Source organism: Pelecanus crispus, chromosome 2, assembly GCF_030463565.1.
Source record: "Pelecanus crispus isolate bPelCri1 chromosome 2, bPelCri1.pri, whole genome shotgun sequence".
Classification (NCBI taxonomy): Eukaryota; Metazoa; Chordata; class Aves; order Pelecaniformes; family Pelecanidae; genus Pelecanus; species Pelecanus crispus.
In genome coordinates this window covers 133,437,918-133,445,343 of record NC_134644.1, presented here as the reverse complement: position 1 = coordinate 133,445,343, position 7,426 = coordinate 133,437,918, and positions in this window count along the sequence as shown.

The following is a 7,426-nucleotide window of genomic DNA, read 5'->3' as shown; positions in this document are numbered from 1 at the left end:
ACAAATACAGAGATTCTCTGGAATCAGAAACACCAGATGGCACAGAGCCATATTTGAGTATGTTTCCAAAGCAGAATTAGCAACAATACCCTACACCTGGATGTGCCCACACTAACTTCTGACTTGCAAGCACTGCTGATAATTATGTGAGTATATCCCTTAATTTGTGTGTGATAAAGTGTGCACCTCTACAGATTCCTTCCCATTAGGTTAAGGGAGAATTTGTCTGGCCTTTTTGGGTGTGCATGGAGAGCACTTTGGGAAGCCACTGGAAGATACACAGTATTACATGTGCGCTGTAGCCCAACTTTCAGCAATAGTGATCCCATGAGACTGATTGCATTAACACTGCTAGTTTATACCTTTTGATGGCCAGTCAAGTTTACCGTGCTCACATGTTTGTGTCAGAGTGTTAGGAAACTGTTTCTACTGAAATGTGAATAACCTCTGCAGCACAGTCAAAGCTAAGAGTTGCCTTTATACCATCTAAGACAGGCAAAAGGCTGGGGAAGCAGGGCAAACACATGCCTACAGGCCCAGCCTGATTTTGTTGCTTTAAATTGTGCCAGTGGACTAGTTTGTTTCTGGGGCGGGAGGAAAATAGTTAACTGCCCTTGTGCAATCTCACTCCCCAAGAACACCTTGGTCTGATGCAAAGCTGTCCAGAGAACGTGAAATGCTGCAGAAATATTTCCATTTTAAATAGCTGACAACAGCAACATTAAGTATTCAATTTATATTTCTGCTATGATACTTCAGAAGATCTTATCCTGGAACACTTGTGTCTGCTGACTAATTACATAAGTATTGTTCATTTTGTGTCCTTATTACCTTAAGAGTGTGTTCACAAAGTTAGTCCTTTATCTGTGACGCACATCTGAAAGAAGAAAACAAAAAGGCACAGAAGCCTGGGGATTTATTAGTTTCTTCCAAGATATTTAATTGCTATTACAGCCAGAAATATGTCACACACTAAAATATAATTTTCTTTTTTGAGGGAAAAGCTTGGGTTAAACACTACCGCAAATTCCACGTGATAGCAAGCAGTCTCAGGAGTTTTAAAGAGCAGAAGATGGCAAGCTAGACTTTTACTGGTTATTTGTAGTTCCTTTTATAAATTTTGGGCACAGAATCAAACTTTAACATTCTACATAGAAAGACAGAATCTTTCAGAAAGATCTTTTACAAATCAGCAAGACTGGAAATAATTTGATAGAAGACTTACCGTGTATGCTCTTTCAGCCATTTCACTAGAAACTCATTTTGGCTTTCTCTGAGGTAGAGATAAACCACAGCTAAGAGACAGTTATTAAATCTTCTTTATACATTCTGTATGAAATATATTAAACTACAAAAATATGATATTCAAATAAGGTTAAGGGTCTGACTTAAACCCACAAAGACATGGAAATTCAGAAATATTGTGTCTCCCTACCCTTTACTCTCCTCAGTATGGCTAGGCATAGTAGCACAAATGACTTCTGCTCAGATTCCTTAAACCTCTTCTTTATGGTACATTTCTCCTTAAAGGTACCTTCTACTTTAAGGTTCTTTCAGTTTGCATCGTCTCCATGAGCCCAGGTTAAATTCTGCCCTGGAGAGTTTGGGGTTTTTATACATTTTTCTAATGCATATAGAAACATAAAAGTGAGCAAAATAAACCAAAAGTACACAATTGTTAGTCTCGGCAATTGGCTATTTTTATTTTTAACATGTAACTGATGAATCCCGTGTTAATGAGAGGCAGGCAGGCAGATGTAGGACATGCATGACTCTCAGCGAGTGTAAACACATGCTTCAGCTCCCTCCCCTCCCCGTACAGTTCTACTTATACATATGTAAATGCTCATTACATATTTCTCCAGTGAACTAAAAAGGAACCTTGGAGTTGACACTGAACTAAGATTTTGTCCCACAAAATGGCATGGGACCTTCTTCCATGATGGAATTTTTCCCCTTTTCCTGAATACAACAGTGACCAGTGGAGGTCACACTTTATTCAAAAGAAAGTAAGATGCTTGCAGACCATTCTTCTGGAGGGGCTCGTAGCTTTGAAACCACCTCCTACTCTGTGGTACAGTAGTTTGGGCCTGCTGACCTCTTGGGCAAATTGCAAATTGTGTCTTCTCAAGATAACTTCAAAGCACGGAAATTCCGCTGCGCGGAGGGGGAAGGGTATCTTAGGAGGCCGGGTATTTTTTTTCTACGTTCTACAACTGTGAACAAGCCTGACTTTCTCCTTATTGTCTTCAATTTCTAGTTATTCTTTGTTTTTATTTAATTATTGCCAGTGCATTATGCAGTCAGGCAACTGTCTCCATGCAGCTCTTATAAAAAATCTGTATGCATTCAACAAATAGTTAGAAACTTGATAATTTCAAATGTGGCTTGGGGCTTCCCCTCCACATGCTTCATAGCATCTGATTAACATGCATGTTCAACTCTTCTGTACTTACACGTGCTACTGAAGCGTCTGTTTTTAAAGATGAACAATCAATACTGACTATTCATTCCCTTCAACTGGTACTCCTGTAAACTGCTAAAAAACCAAGGGCCATTCCAATAAGAAAACAGTGTTGATTACACTCTGGTAGCCAGAGTAAAGGTAGATGATTTGGAACATCCACAAACATTAATCTTTGCAGTTTGACTGTGACAAAAAGTAAAACATACAAAATCCTCAAACAAATAATCCTCAACAAAATAGTATAAGACTTTACAATAACAACAGTGATGTATTCTTATCTTAAGATATCATAGAACAAGACACAGGACTTCAGGAATTAATAGAAATGAAGATATTCCTTAAATAGATAATACTAAACATATCCCTATAATAGACAATCTGTTAAAGAATAAGAGAAGCAGAAAGTAGTAGCCTTGATCCAGAAAAGGTATTTCTGCCTTATACAGCATAAGAGACAGACATTCAGGAATAGCTCATCCATGAGAAATGGTGATCACCTATTGCTGCCAAGGTCAGTCAGACCTGTTGTGATATGTTCTGTGAATGCTGACTCTACCACTTACAGTTTTCCAAGGACTTCTTTAACACCTAGAGATTTTTTATTTTTATTGTGGAACAAAGCTATGACACGAAACTGTCAAACTAGAAAGCCCAGAAAAGGATGACACAGAGTTTTTATTAGATTTGAGGGTGACAGCTCCATTGAGAAAAGAACCATGTAGTTAGAAGAAAGGTGGTCTGAAGTTCTTGGAGATCCAGCAGGAAAATGTTGAAATCTCAGCAAAGAAGGAAATTTTATTCTCAAGCTAGCAGTCCAACAATTTATCACCCCCCTTAAAAACTGATGGCGGATGACATGTGGATGATGTATCTGTATCAGCCTATAAAGCGTGAATGGGACTGGATTTATTTGCTACAACAGGAAGCGCTAATGGAAACTCCAACATAGTTTTACTATGCCTCAGTCCCGACCTTCTGCACTTCAAATGCCAACTGTGCCCCCTTGTGTGGTACTTTTCTGATGGTAACCATAAGTCCCTAGGGAAGTAGATTAAATTCAAGCAAGCCGTTTCACTTTTACTTTCTCTAGTTAAAAAATAAAATGAAAAAAAAAAAAAAAAAAGAGATAAGCTGTAATACCTTCTAGCCCGAAAAATAAATTTTTACTTTATGAACTCTCTGCTATATTTATATGTACTAAAGAGAATAGAGTTTGGATATCTCTCTATTAGCATCTATAATTCCAGGCTTGAAGTACTAATTAAAAGCACATAAAAGAAGGTACATAGACTACTTCTTTACATAATGGGGTGGGAGTCTCCTGTTGAAAGACCCACCTTGCTTGGAGCTTTAAGAAATATCCAAGGTATTGCTTCACAGAGACCTTGCAAATATAAAGGACAATGAAAACTGTTCTCTAGCAAAAGACATCTGAGCCAGATGAGACAGCAGAGCATAGAAAAAAAGAAGTTTTAAGTAAGCCTGTAAAGATCTCCTCATGCCAGGAGAGCTCATGCAGGGGCAATTCAGGTCTATTTGGGAGTTCTGTCAAAAAGGAGAATGATGACATCATTGTTCTTAACTGAAAACTGATTAATCATCTGCTTGGCATCTGTCTTGGCAGATGAGAATTCCCTTCTCAATGCTATGGAAAAACTGGTGATAGAGACTAGTCCTCCTGTTGTCACCTGTCTCTGCTTGTGACCAGTCCTCTGTTCTGTCTTTCCTATCTTCCTGACTATTCAGCTGACACATTCAGCTGATAATATGCACATTTGTAAAATATCTGCAAATATAGATGGGTATTTTTAATGGTATCAAACATTTGTACAGATTTGTTCTCGAGATATCTGTATATGATGCAGTCCCCAAATAACATTTATATAACCTTTATGGATCCTCACTTTTTGGAGGAAAAACCAAAATGTCTTTGGACAGGTTTTTTAAATTGCAAAATAAATTGTTGAAAACACAATTTTCCTTCAAAAAATCTAAGTCTCTGAAACCCCAGTACAGTCCTCCAGTACACTTCAGAAAAAAATAGCATGAAACCAAAAAATCCTGATCCCTTATACTTCTAGATGTTTCAGGATTGATTTAACAAGATAAGTGGAAGAGTGGAAAATTGGCAACCTTAACACTTGGGTATATCTTGCAATTGAGAACTACCATACACCATACTGTGAAGTATTTTTGAGCCTTCCTGCATACCATGTGGACAGTGTATCTCATATAAAATCACTTGATAAGACAGGAAATATAGAAGGAGGAAAAAAGGAACTTCATGTTTCCCTTTGTTTCTCTGACCAGGAGAAATAATTTGATTCGAAGGCCCAGTGAAATGTTTTCTTTCAAGATTGGCCTACCTTTCGTATGTCTGCAAGGCCACATTAAATTTGGTAACTTGAATTGAACCAGCTGGCAGTGTCTTTGAAGCATATGGGAATGGATCGAAGCTGCAAATATGCAAGGTGAATTTTACATTTTTATATTTCTCTCATGGTTATTTAAGATCTTGATTCTGTGAGAATTAGAGAGATGAGAACAATTTATTTCCATGCAAGTGTGATAATTTGGGGCCAGTCATTTTCACCACAAACGAATTAAACAAGACAGAAGCAGTGGCTAAAATAATAAAATAGCTGCCTCTTTCATTACATGTTTGACAACACTTGATTTGACACACTATTAGATAGCATTACAAACTGTTTAAATACTCTTGAAACATATATCACTGCTATTAAGCTTTGATACCATATTGCAAATGTTTCTGTTTAAATACACTGATTTATGCTCACTTATGAGTACACACCCAGAATGTCAACAACACCTAAAATGAATCAATTTCTTAAAGGATTTGAGTTCATTCTGATGAAAAGACCAGATTAATTACTTTGTTTTAAATATTCTGTAATCTTAATATCATTATCTTTTGCATCTTCCCAGATCCAAGTGTCATACCCAGTTTAAGGACATGAAACAGGACATCCACACAAAAGGGATAGACCCTTCATCCTATTATTATTTAATTAACTACTCTCTAGAAACTGATGAGCATTGAGCTTTGTTCTGAAAGGTAAATAGTCCTGTGCGCCAGTAAGTAAAGCAAAAATTTCAGCAGGGGGGATTTTCTCAGCAAAATCTCATGGCTCCTCTTTTAGCTTATCTGGCCCTTCTGGCTCCCAAAGTGCAGCCCACAAAATAAGAAGCAAAATGATTTTCCAATGCAGCTGTTCTTAAATATGTGGGAGAAAACTTTTCTTTGAAGAAGAGCCAACCTCACGAAAAGGGTCTTGTTGCGCCTATGTGTAATAAATAATAAGCCATCATTACAGTCTCGCATTTCTTTCTTCCTAGGAAAATCAAGAAACCTTCTCTTTAGAATAGATGATCTTTGTCTGGGGATCCCAAATAAAACTGCATATAGACATGAGATTAAAACAAAAAGATGTTGGGCTAGATTGTTTTTTAAAATAAGATACTTTTACTTCCTTTTGGCTGAGAACATGATTTATGCCTACTGATGGCCCCCCAAAATACTAGATGGACCAGCTGGGTGAGACGTCAGGGCAGACAAGAAAATGAGCTGTCATCTCAGACATACCTACTTGTTTCTTTTCATTCTGACGGTCTGATCGTTGTAGAGCCTTCATGAGAACATGTGAATGGTTGGACTGGTTCAGACCGAGGGTCTGCCCTGCCCGTACTCTGCTTCCAACAACAGCTGTAGGCGTGACAGCCCGAACTGAGGGCAAACGAGTACGATACTTCCCCACATCCTCTACCCCCATCTCTCTACCTCCAGCCATTTTCAGCTCAAAGGAGTTGCCGACCCATTTATCGTTTGTCTAGCTAATGGCCTCCTGAGGTCTCCAGTCTGCTATGTAAACTTCTTGCACCCACAATGCAGTTTGGCAAGGAATGCCATTATGAGTTGTCCATTGCGTGGAGAATATTCATACTACGTAGTCTCACTCCAGCAGACAGAATAACAACTTCTTTAGTGTCAGCAGATACAGATCATGTTTCTCAAGGCATTTGTTCCTATTTATATGAGAAAAGCAATGACACTCTTCTCATATGCTGGTATAGAAACCACTTTCAAGACTATTTTGGAGACATTCACTTGAATGTTGAATGGCTTTAAAAACCCAGTGCCCTTCTGAACAAATGTGCCTTCCTTTTAAGCTTCTAAAAACCGATTCATGCTTTTTAATCTGTTGCAACTTTTTTCTAGAAAATGCACTTACATGAGCTAAAGTGGCCAAGCTTGATATACCATTGAATTATCCTGGAAAGGGCCTTGCTTTCTCAGTCCATAGAGGCAAAACCTACAACAGTATTAACATTTTCAGTTCCAGTCTCCACAAATTCTGAAAACCCCAGAGAAAATGTCCCCGACAAAACAAAAGAACACTTAACAGATTAATATATATAGCTTTTTACTTCTTACAAACTGTACAGATAACTGCCACAAATCTCAGGTGTTTTTAGCATCTCGATGCTTAAACATCTCTGTAAGTAGCAGCAAAAATTTTATAACCTCTCAGGGCCTGCGCCATTAATTACTGAAAATAACTTGAAGTGCCGTGCAAAGCAAATGGTATAGTTGTAAACTCCTACAGACTCCTAGGAACTTGAAGCCTTTCTTAGGGCAATAATCAGTAATATTTCATATAAATAAGAAGCCAAATCTCTGCTTTTTATCATCAGTTGTTCTAGTCATTCTGGTATTGACATCTCCAGCTCTGCACTAGCATCGCTGTACCTGCATACACCCGTGTGCACCTGCAGACACCGGCTGCCCAGATCAACTCTTCTAGAATCAGTATATCTCTACCACCTTTCTCCACAACAGGCTGAAAACTACTCCACAGTCCATGAATAACAAGTTTCTCAACAGCAGCTTTTCAATACAGAGCTTGCAATCTGTCTCCCATTCACTTTGTCAAATTATGG